Below are 12,536 nucleotides of genomic sequence, written 5' to 3'. Positions count from 1 at the left end.
ACCTCAAATGAATGCTAGGAATTTTAGGGACTATGGAAGTCTAGAAATTAGGCTTTCTGAAATTCCACAAGGAATTCCATATTCCTTGAGTACCGACACTTGCCTGTTGGTAGGGATGATCTTAAGTAAAATCAAAGGAACATGATGAATCTGAAGTACAAAGGCACAACTCAATTTAATTCCTACAGGTGAAGCCCCAGGTGCTGGACTCCATAAACTGGGTATTCACTAGTACCCTCGATTAGGTTAGCAAGGTAGAAAAGGAACAACAAAGCTATTAACGATGTAGCCAATAAAAATGCAGGGCCCTTCAAACAAGTGTAAATAAATGAGTATCAAAAACTGTAGAGAAAACCAAAATGAAACTGTTGGATAAGAGGAAATTTCCAAAAGATTTCAGAAAAGGTAAGCAGTATTTGTCTAAATCCCTTCTTTGCTTTTCAATTTTTCCCTCTGCAGCCCATATCCATGTGACCTTTACTTCCTTTTGAAGAAGTGAGAGAAAAAGAATATATCTCTGAGAAATTTTAGATATTAAGGTCTTTTTGAAACTAATCAAGACAAATAAAATATGAAGGGTGAAGTATGTTTTTTTTTTCTTTAAAGAATTCATCTATTTAAGTTTAAAATTGAAATCACTTTTTCATTTAATGCACAAAAAGTGCTCCTAAATTTTTCTAATATTCAAGAGGTGGGAGATACTATAGAAAATGCCATAAGGTTGGGTATACTGGAGGAAATTAAAGTATTGAACAGTGGATCAGTAGAATATGTACTTTAGCATGCACTTGAATACAATATTAGGTAATTATGATCTCCTGTGTTTAAAGAAAAAGGATGAAGTTTTGAGTTTTAAAAATGAAGGCAAAGAATTAGAAAACCTGATAATATTGACATCCTTCTATAGAAAACTTGATCTTCACAAAGCTTTATTTAATTCACCTTAACTTAATTTTACTATGCTAGATATTTTCCCTGTCCCACACATACTTGATAGGTTGATTTTATGTGAATCTACAATATACAAAAGCCTGATGTCTTCCATTTCTTTTTTTTTTTTAATATATACATATGCCTCTATTTTCTAGGAATCTTCACAAATGTTTCCCTGAAATATTTTCAACATGAAAAGTTATTTTGCTAAAACTCACTAATATCTGTGGTATTAAGAAAAACATTCATTATGAGACCCTTTCTATTACACTTGTCTAATGAAAAACAGACTTTGAAAGAGAAATAAAATTCAGTAATTTGTTAAAGGAACTAAAATTTCTTTTGAATAGGCTTGCAATTCCTCCTCCCTCATTCATATCCTCTGTAAAATCTACTTTTTTTGCATCTGTTCCAATATGCATCTTGCAAATCCAAATTGTATTTTTATAGAAAATATTTATAGGATCACAGAACAAGTACTTGAATAAAATAGAGGTGGGTCTGAGCATATATTCATGAAACAGTGAAAATATTGAAGAGGGGAAAAATCCACATTCTGGTTCCTTTTATTCATATGCACCCTACCTTGATTTGAGAAAGAGAAAAAGAGCAGTGTGAAGAAGTAGTATATATCTGCCTAAAAATGGGAGCTCTATTTTATACATATAGTCAGACAACTTTGGAAACTAGAGAATGTTTATCCCTGAAAGAATCTCAGATATCATTAAATCAAATGTTAGGCTTGTCAGATGATACAATATGAAGAACCTTCCCACAATAGTAAATCCTCTCACTTTGGGCCAAACCATGCTCTTTTTAGGAAAGAATCTGTCATCTTGAATGCAGAAGACAGGCAGATCTGATCAAGAGATATGCACTTTTCACGGCCTGGCAGAATGCTCCTTAATCAATATTTTAGCTCAAAGGCTATAAAGTTCCAACAAACCATAAATGATTCCCCAAAATTCAGAAATCTACACAGCCAAGTTCAAGGCAGAATTGGGTAGTAATTGTAATGTTCACCTACTTCCTTTCAGAGCCTCTATAGACCATACAAATTTGCAGCCTCATTTTATATTTAGGCCTTAGAAAATAGACTGGAATGTGTGCATATTTATGAATAGCTAGGTCTTTTAGCAGTTGCCACTTTGATTTATTCATTTTGATCCATTTTATGAGCTGCAAGAAACTAGCTCAAGAAAAGTGTTTTACCCTTTGCATTAAGAGAATCTGGAGATGAAGTTGTACAATTCTCCCCTAGTTTCTCAATTACAATTAGAAAGAAGAGTGACAATATAATGGGTACAGAACATAAAACTAAGGCAAATATAATGGAATAAAACCACTGAAGAAAGCTGACAAGCTCTGGATTATTTTAGAATTTAGTAGTTTTAGCAAATATGATATTACATCACCAGTCAATTTTTATGCGGGGAATATAGTTGGGATGGTATATATGTTTTAAACATTTTTAACTACTTCAAAATGTTTTCTTCAAAAATAGACTCGTGTTTTTAGCATGCTTCTGCTTGTATTTTAGATATATCTATTATAATTAAAGGATGCCATTGTGAATTTGTGTAGGCTTTACTATCTTAACACAGCAACTTAATGACAGTTTACCAATATAGAAGTAAATTAAATGTACACATGCATGCACTTTTATATATGTACATATGAATATACATCAAGTGAGGACTAAAGCTGTTATAATCCTATTTCCTCTATGAAATAACTAGTCTAAGGACTTTCCCTAAATAGAAAAAAAAATTTCTCTAAAAATGCAGTTATTTGGAATTCTACAACATTCTTAACCAAAAAATATTATCTGCATAATTACATTAAATGTCTTCTGGAATACATTACCACTAATGATGCTAATACAGTTAGTCCAGATGCAAACTATAAAAACATCCATTATCTTTTGTCCTTGAAGGAACTTCAAAAAATTACTTTTTTTCTTGTAGAAGGCCTGTTAATGCTGCACTTTAATTCTGCTCTTCTCTTTTGTGAACTATTGTAAGGAAAGTGGGACTATTTATCTCTCTAAGAACTGGACTAAAGTTACTGAAATAAATAGTAAAAAATATGTACAAATCTACCAATCAAAATCATGCTTGTGCCCCCACATTTCATCCTATTTTGGTTGGATCAATTTCATTTGTGATGAATTTAATGGGTATATTAGATTGGATACTTCTATAGGAATATTATTTATATTTTATTTCATATTCAGCCAAGATGTTGGATCATTAGAGCAAAAATGAATCAATCCTAACAAATATGTCAAGCACTGACATTGAAATAAATAACTTCCCTTGACTATTACTTTATAAAGATACTTTTAAAAGTGAAAACAATTGTTATCAACACAGAATAGATAAAAATAAAGAAATATAATGGTATATCAAATAATATTGGTATTAATATATGGGTGGTGTAAATTTAATAGAATTGAAAAGAAGCCAATACTAAAACAGGATAAAATGAAATAGCATTCAAAAAGCACTTAACAAACCCCCAGCACATAGAAGGCATTTAACAATTGCTTTTCCCTCCTATCAGTTCTTTTTTAAACAATTATTGTTAAGTTTAAAAAAAGGCATCATGAACTTTAAAAGTATGAACATTTTCATACACAAATAATAAAAAAGAATTGTGCAATATATTAGTTCCAAAGCTAACCTTGGGTTCACTTTTTTGAGAATAATAACAATAAATTCCTATCTCAAAATACAAAACAAACAAGTTTGACCAAGCAAAAGCACATTACATGAAAAAATAAAATAACAGGTAGAACAGATCAAAAGAATGGATTAATAAAATACCAGCTAAATCTTGTCAGGTGAGTAAATTTAATGCATGGGTATTCTTTAGGTGCATACAATAGTCATTTACATTAAATACATACAGAAGATTCCAAAGCCAGGTAATTAAGAATATATTTTGTCATTCTTTATCAATTGTCTTTTTTTGGTTTTGTTTGTTTGTTGGATGGCCATCAATAATATCTCTGTTTCCTTGCACAGAACAGAAGCTTCATAAATGTTTGTGGAATTTAAGTGAATCAAACTGGCAGTTTAAATGCTACAAATCATAGGATCATTTATTTGTAACTTGGAGGGAGAATCAAACCCAAGTTTCTCTTCTCTTCTTTATTTTTTTCACTATAATACTTTTTTTATTGATACTTTTTGTTTTATGGCATATTCAGTTTTGAATATGCCCTTTCCTCCATCCAGTGATTAAGACTTTGCTTGTAACAAAGGAAAGAAACCAAAGTTTCAGCTAAAGCAATTAATAGGTAAAATCAGCAAATTGTGATACATGCAACATTACCATCACCTCCCCTCTCAGTCCCAACCCTTTCACATACACACCCTTCAAGGAAGATAATGGGTCTAAATTCTTCCTCAGATACTTAGTCTGTGACCCTGGGCAAGTCATTTAATCTCTCTATGACTCAGTTTCCTCATCAGCAAAATGAAGCCAAATTTTTCATTTTATAAATATTGAAAATTGAGTCCCCAATCATTTTAGTGACTTGTCTATTTCAGGCCTCCAGTTCTGAATCCCAGCCATGTTTAATCTTCCTTCCCTTTTGTCCAGCTTCTAGCTTCCAGAGGACATTCTCTAACCTAGATGTGGCCCAAAGCCAGCTCAGTCCATGATATGTAAGGCTAATTTATGTGCTATAAATCAAGCAAAGGGAAGGCAGCACAAAGAAGAATTATCAAGAAAAGTTAAATAAAAGCAATGAGATTAGCAGTTCATTTTACAAATTTTGATAACTTCAAAGGAGAACAATGTGTGTGAAGATTATGTGTAGACAAACTAGATTCTTACCTGAAAGATCAGACTAACCTGATCTTATAATGCAGAACATCTAAAGAATTCTGAATTACAGGCAAAAATTATCCTATTCAGAAAAAAAAGGAAATTTTAGTCCATGATATAGATTAATTTTCAAATATCTAAATGATCTGAAATTAATACAGTGTCTGGGAGAAATCAACAGTATTGCTATACATTTATGAATAAGCGATATTTTATAACCTGTAGAATCAAATTGAAATTATTTATGCTTATCTTAACACTCACAAATTCCCTAAATCATAAAAACCATCACATTTACAGATACAATGAATATTTCACAATCTTAGAGACTTTTTAATGGGGGGAAGACAAATTCGATTCAATCAACATTTATTAAGCACCTACTTTGTGCCTAGCCCATTGCTAGATTATGCATGTGAAGCTCTACTCTATACAAAACAAATAGATTATCACAATGTTTACTCTCTAGGTGTTTAAAGCTTAATTGTGTCCAGGTAATCCATGAGCTATAATCCTGTTTGTGCTTCCAAAGCTCATTTGTGGAGCAGCTATTTAGAACTCTGAATCCATTTCTCATTCTCCATAAAAACAATGTCACTGGATTTCCACAATAGCCAATTCATCTAGAATGTACCTAGATTTTAGAATTAAGACATGGCTATCTGGCAATAATAAAAGCAACACTTTCAGGAGCAAATGGGCATTTTGTGATAGGGACTAGGTCCATGATTTCATTGGCATAGGGAACTCTTTTATAAGAAAACTCCTACTAATGTAGGTTGACATTTTCTCTTTAGCTTGTTTAGACAGTATCTAATCCATTTCTCTCAATTTATAATGGAAACTGAAGCCAAAGGAAGTTATGTGATTTTTCCAAGACCACTTTTATCACCCTGGTTGCCCTCTGATAAAAAAAGTAGTCTATTTTTTTCTTTGTTCTAACTAAAACATGGCACCTGAAACAAGCAACATACTCCAAGTTTGGTTTTACCAGAGTAGAGTACAAAAGAGTTATATCTTCTAGACAAATGTACCTTTCTGGGCATTGCCTAAAATGACATTCATTTTTTTGGTTTCCCATTGTCATAATGCTGACTCATGTTAGTTTGTATTAGATTAAAAGTTTTGTATCTATTTACATTTAGCCATATCTGCAAAGTTTTGAGCTTGTGAAGTTGAGTTTTTGAACCCTAGTGTAGCTCTTTGCATTTACCCTTATTCATTTTTATATGATACTTTTGAATGATGTAAATAGCAATTGTTTTCTGTTCTGGCCAGAAACTCTGAGCCTATTTCCCTCCAAGTCCGATACTTTTGTGATGGTAAACTAGGCTGAATTTTGTGTCATTTCTTCTCTAGCCCTTAATCATTGAATGGGGATCAACTCAGACAAACTGAGACATTGGAAAGACCTTAATTTACAAAGACCAAGATCACCCATTACATCATGGGCCATCGTCACTTTGAGTTTTATCTTGCCACTGCAGTCTGTTGACTCTGGAGGAGAGAATGAGTTTGAAGACTTTGCAGCTCTGCCTCACTTAAGTCCAATTCATATCCAGGTCAACACATCATCCTCATGAAGTCCTTGAGTTTCTTCTAGAACAAAGGATGAACAACAATAACAATCTTATTTTATTAAACCTAGCTCATAAAGAACTTTCACAACATGATTCTGTCATCCACTATGTTAACAATCTCTCCCATTTTTACATCATCTGAAAACTTGACAAGTAAACTAACTATCTAGGGCTTTACCCAAATCATTGATAATAATATACAATATAGCATCAAGGCACATGCAATCCTCTACCAGAGATTTCACTTATTCATTATTCTGAGACTCTATGAGTAATGAGTCTTCTCTCTACTTAGTCTGCTCACAAGGAAGGAAGTATGGTAGGAAATAAGCATTCATTACATATCTACGTGTGATGATAAGCACATTACAGATATTAACTCATTTGTTTGTCACAACCAACCTGGAAAGCATTATTATTATTACTTCAACTTTATAGTTGAGAATACTAAACAAACAGAAGTTAAATGACTTGCCCGGAGACACATAGCTGATAAATTTTGGAGGATGGATTAAATCACAAATCTTCAAGGCCTAATGGTCTATCCACTGTTCCAAATAACTGTTTTTATTCACGATAGTATTTGTATTTCATAAGTTATAAGACAAAACAACAATAGTCTTCATTGGGTAGCCAATCTTATGATGATGAGTTTTCTACAAGTTTATGTAGATTGGTCCTGAAGCAACAGATGCATGTATATAGTCTGTTGTTTGGGCACCTAAAGTTTCACCACTGCACTATTTTATTTTATTTTATTTTATTTATTTTTTTCTTCTGAGGCTGGGGTTAAGTGACTTGCCCAGGGTCACACAGCTAGGAAGTGTTAAGTATCTGAGACCAGATTTGAACTCAGGTCCTCCTGAATTCAGGGCTGGTGCTCTATCCACTGTGCTACCTAGCTGCCCCCCCCCCATTGCACTATTTTAAATGTCATGGGTTAAAGAAAGTTAAAGAACAAATTATTTTTATTAACTTTGGAAATCAGAGACTTTTCTAGTCAACACCAGAAGCCCTGAATACTTAACTGCCCAATCCTTGAATCATCTTGTGAAGAGATGACTTCAGTTTTATGAGAATGTAAATCTGGTACCAACACTGAATTCAGAGTTGGAGTTTCATATTTCAATTAAGTAATTAAAGCAGTTGAGTATGAAATACCAAATTTAAATTGCTGTAAGTCAAAATAAGGCATGCCTCATAATTGAAAAACAAAGTGGAAAAGGAGGGGAACATAGACTGAGAAAGGAAAGATGATTCAGTAAGTAATAAATTAAAATAGCTTTCATTTTAGACAACATTTTAAAAGGAAATGAACCTTTGTGAAACATTACCTAGTTTATAAATCTTTTGTTTGAATAGTCCAGCATTATATTGAAGACAGCACAAATTGTAGATTTCTGACACTTTCTCTTAGAGTTCTTTTACATTCCACAAAGTATTGCTGAACAGTGACAGTTTCCATTTTAGCTATGTCTGCTCCTTAAATTGAAGAATAATCAATCAATCTATCCTATATGCCATCTTTTTTTCCCTGTCATTTTTCAGTTATATCCAACTCTTTGTGACCTTATTTGGAGTTCTCTTGGCAAAAGTACTGGAATGTGTTTTTCATTTCCTTATCCAGATCATTTTACAGATGAGGAGACTGAGGCAAACAGGGTTAAGTGACTAGCTTAGGGTTACCCAGCTGCAGTCAGTTCTGAACTCAGGAAGATGAGTCTTCTTGACTCTAGGCCTGATACTCTAACCACTGATTTACCTAGCTGTCCCAACCCTTCATTTTGCAGATAAGAAAATTGAAGCCTAGAAAGGTTAAATGATTTAAACCCTCCCTCATTCATGTAATCCAGAGACAAACTACACAAAGAGCCATTATCATTGGTCAGTATAAGAAATGGGATTTTGAGTTCTGGACTTTAATTCCAGAGTCAGTGCTCTTTCTATTGTGCCAGCTAGAATATTACCTAGCTAATGTTGGATTTGATGCTATTACACATTATGCATTTACACTATGAAGGCTCTTCAGTGTGATAATACCTGAATTAGTTCTTTTTACAGAAGCAAAATACTTAGTTACTTAGTTTCTCTGTACCTCAATTTCCCCATATGCAAATTGATGGAATTGTACTCTGAAGTCTCTGGGGTATTTCTTAGGGCTCTCCTTCTTTCTTTTTTTTATTATAGCTTTTTATTTACAAGATATATGCATGGGTAATTTTACAGTATTGACAATTGCCAAGCCTTTTGTTCCAATTTTTCCCCTCCTTCCTCCCATCCCCTCCTCCAGATGGCAGGTTGAGCAATACATATTACATATGTTAAAGTATAAATTAAATACAATATATGTATACATGTCCAAACAGTTATTTTGCTGTACAAAAAGAATCAGACTTTGAAATAGTGTACAATTAGCCTGTGAAGGAAATAAAAAATGCAGGAGGACAAAAATAGAGGGATTAAGAATTTTATGTAGTGGTTCATAGTCATCTCCCAGAGTTCTTTCCCTGGGTGTAACTGGTTCAGTTCATTACTGCTCTATTGGAATTGATTTGGTTCATCTCATTGTTGAAGAGGGCCACATCCATCAGAATTGATCATCATATAGTATTGTTGTTGAAGTATAGAATAATCTCCTGGTCCTGCTCATTTCACTCAGCATCAGTTCATGTAAGTCTCTCCAGGCCTTTGTGAAATCATCCTGTTGGTCATTTCTTACAGAACAATTATATTCCACAATATTCATATACCACAATTTATTCAGCCATTGATGGGCATCCACTCAGTTTCCAGTTTCTGGCCACTACAAAGAGGGCTGCCACAAACATTCTTGCACATACAGGTTCCTTTCCCTTCTTTAATATCTCTTTGGGATATAAGTCCAGTAGTAACACTGCTGGGTCAAAGTGTATGCACAGTTTGATATCTTTTTGAGCATAGAGGGCTCTCTTTCTAGTAGATAAAGTTCTTTATGGGCAGAAGAATCCTCTTTTGAACTTTAGTGCTTTGGGCATGATAGATCCAATTGATTGGTTTGGGGGAAAGAATTGTTTGGCTAAAGAAAACTATATTGTGCTGGCTCCTACCTTCATGTTGGTGAAATATATATATATATATATATATATATATATATATATATATATATATATATATATATATATAAAATGATTTTTTTTCCTTAGTGAGCACCCTTAGTTCTGTCCCTGGATGAAGGAGGATGGATTTCTATAAGACTAAACTAGGAGAGGAAATGGGAAAGGGGAGAGTTGCTTGAGTGTAGTGCCTCAGAACAGCTTTGTCCTATTATATTTACCAATGCTCCTACCACTAGAATGCCACTACTGATTCATTTTGTGTCCAGGGGAACTCAGGACAATCCAGATTCATTTATTTTTTTATATGCTTTGGGGAAAGTATAATAAAATGTACTAATAAAAATCTCTTTGTTTCCTCTCAGTTCCCCAACTGGGGAAAAAAATCAAAGCAATTAGAAAAAAACATCTTTTTTTCTGTCTGTAAATGACTATAGGCTCCTATTCTGTGATTTCTAATCCCCCAAGCATGCACGTGCACACACGTACACACAGACACACACACTGAATAAAATCTTAGAGAAATTGGTTTAGTTTCAGAACGCATGGCCAACACAAAGAACAAAGTTTTTTTTGTTTTTGTTTTTGTTTTTTGTTTTTTTTTTAGAAATAAGAAAGGGAATACAGTATCCACATAAAAGCAAGAACAGAGAAAGGGGTGGAAAAGTTGGATTTTTGCTATTGTCCTTCTTGGCAAACAGAGACAGCTACTGGGATTCTTTATTGGCTCCAGGTGGTCCTTTGTCATTCATAGTATTTTCCTTGGGTCTGACCTTGAGGTTGAACCCATTTGAACATGGAGAATATGACATTGTAGTTGAAGCTTCTTAGGCATAGAAACTGTTAGGAGCTGGAAGCAGATTCCCTGCCTCCCTTCATTCATACCACCAAGACAGGGATCATCCTCTTCCTTGAAGGACTTTGAGCTCTCATAGCTCTTGCCCACTACTCAGTGAACTTGCATTTTCTATAACTTCATCTCTTTTTGGGAGGTGGGGCTCAAAGTTCAAACCCAATCTCACCATTTCCCAAAGCAAAAGTGAGGTAAGTATTGATAAGGTCACATTTAATAAATTATTAATTGAAGGAAGGAGGGAAAGAATCTATAATAGAAAAGTTTTTTTTTTTATTTTTGCAATGTTTTGTTAAGATAGGTAAGAATTTCAATGATATTTGTATACTACTTGGAAACATGCAAAAATTACTGTGGTGTATGAGAAAATCACAAGCTACTATATATCCTTATATATTTTTTTTCCAGTCATTATAAGATAAATGACTTCAAGAAATTAGCTTTCTCATAAATGTTAGTAGTAAAATTATTCATATGTAACAATTAAGATAAGCCTAACTTGTTGGATTCCTTTGACAGGATTACATGTATCACACAAGATTGCAACAAATGGTTTACCACGGAGGCCTGTATATGTAGAAAGCACTGAAGAATGGGCCTCTGATACTCTGGAAATGATGTTACTACACTCAGCTGTTACTGTTGCACTGGCAAGTAAAGTTGTAGTTGAATTTAGTCAAAGGCCATAGAAGTGTGTGAAGGTCTAGCCATTTTAAAACCAAATTGTGAGAGAGAAATGATCTGTCAACATCAAAGGGCAGTCCTGGTGTCTTGATAGATCTATACTTTATAAACACTGAAATTCTTGCAATTTAATTTAATTATATATATATATATATATATATATATATATATATATATAATCACATAAAATTTAAGATATCTTCCTATAATAGTTCAAATGTACTATTTTAGGTATTATTAGTCTTTTTTTCCTTAAGACTTTCAGAAAAATGAAGGAAAACAAGAAAATGTGATATAAGACATGCATAGCACCTCTTTTTGGGCACTTGCCCAACTTAGCACTCAGAGGTTTGCAACTTGCTTCCCTGAGATGATGATTACTCTCATAGGTTAAGGGGCTCCTTAAAACTATCATTTATGAGACATTCACCACCACCAATGCTACCACCAATGATTTCTAACTTTTAACAGTCACCTGTTGTTGTGTCATGTTCAGTCTTATCCAACTCTTTGTGACCTCATTTGAGTTCTTTGTTTTGTTTTGTTTTTGGCAAAGATACTGGAGTAGTTTGCTATTTCCATCTCCAGATCATTTTATAGATGAAGAATGGAGGCAAGATTTTTATAATATTTTATAAATGAGGGCATTTATGAAGTATCAGTAGCAAATTAATATAAAGGAAAAGTGCAAATCTGGAAAAGGTTTGTACTCTGAATCTGAACCAGTATTTTTTAGAAGTGTGAGTGAAAAAAATCCAAACCATCCATCCATTCATTACAGAAAATGATAAACAAACATGCTTCCTTGTTCTATTAGTAGCAATGCATATTCTTACATGAGAACTGTTGTCTAAAACATTTGTCTAAGTATACATGAAAAACACCATAAAATAGAACTATCTTACAAAGAACTTTTTTTTTTCCTTATTGTCTCACAGATATTCAGTTGATCAATCTTTGGAAAGATGATAGGTATTAACAAGATTATATTTTATCTGTGAGACACAAGCATATTATATTAAAATTTTTAGTTCTAAAGTAGGCTGAACTCAGTAATTTATTATTGTTTAATTCTTTTTCCAAAGAAAGCTCAAGGATTTGTTTCTGAATATTTCTACTCATCATGATTACAAAAATTATAATAAAATTATTTCTATTAATTACATGCTGAAACCAACATTTATCACAAAATAAAGACACAAACCAATGACAACTGGACCAATGTCTTTTTTTTTTTTTTTTGGTGCCTCCTCATGTTTCTTCTGTAAGAAGAACTTATCAGGCATAGATAACATAGAGAACAACCACATATTCTAACATCAGAAAATTGATTGGAATATTAAGCCTTTACTTTTAATCTGGATATTGCATAAAACAATATTTTTAAGGCCTGATAGAATAAACCTGTAATATCAAGCCACAAATAAAATTTGAATTTCTTAGTATGGATGACAAAAGAATGAAATATAATGTCTTGTACAAATTGGGTACTCAATGTTTATTGAACATAATTGAAATAAAAGAGAGGAGAAAATATGATTGAAGTCTATAAAATCA

This window comes from Sminthopsis crassicaudata, chromosome 4 (genome assembly GCF_048593235.1).
Source record: "Sminthopsis crassicaudata isolate SCR6 chromosome 4, ASM4859323v1, whole genome shotgun sequence".
In the NCBI taxonomy this organism is placed as follows: Eukaryota; Metazoa; Chordata; class Mammalia; order Dasyuromorphia; family Dasyuridae; genus Sminthopsis; species Sminthopsis crassicaudata.
The sequence above is the reverse complement of the archived record's forward strand: the minus strand, read 5'-3'. Positions refer to the sequence as shown.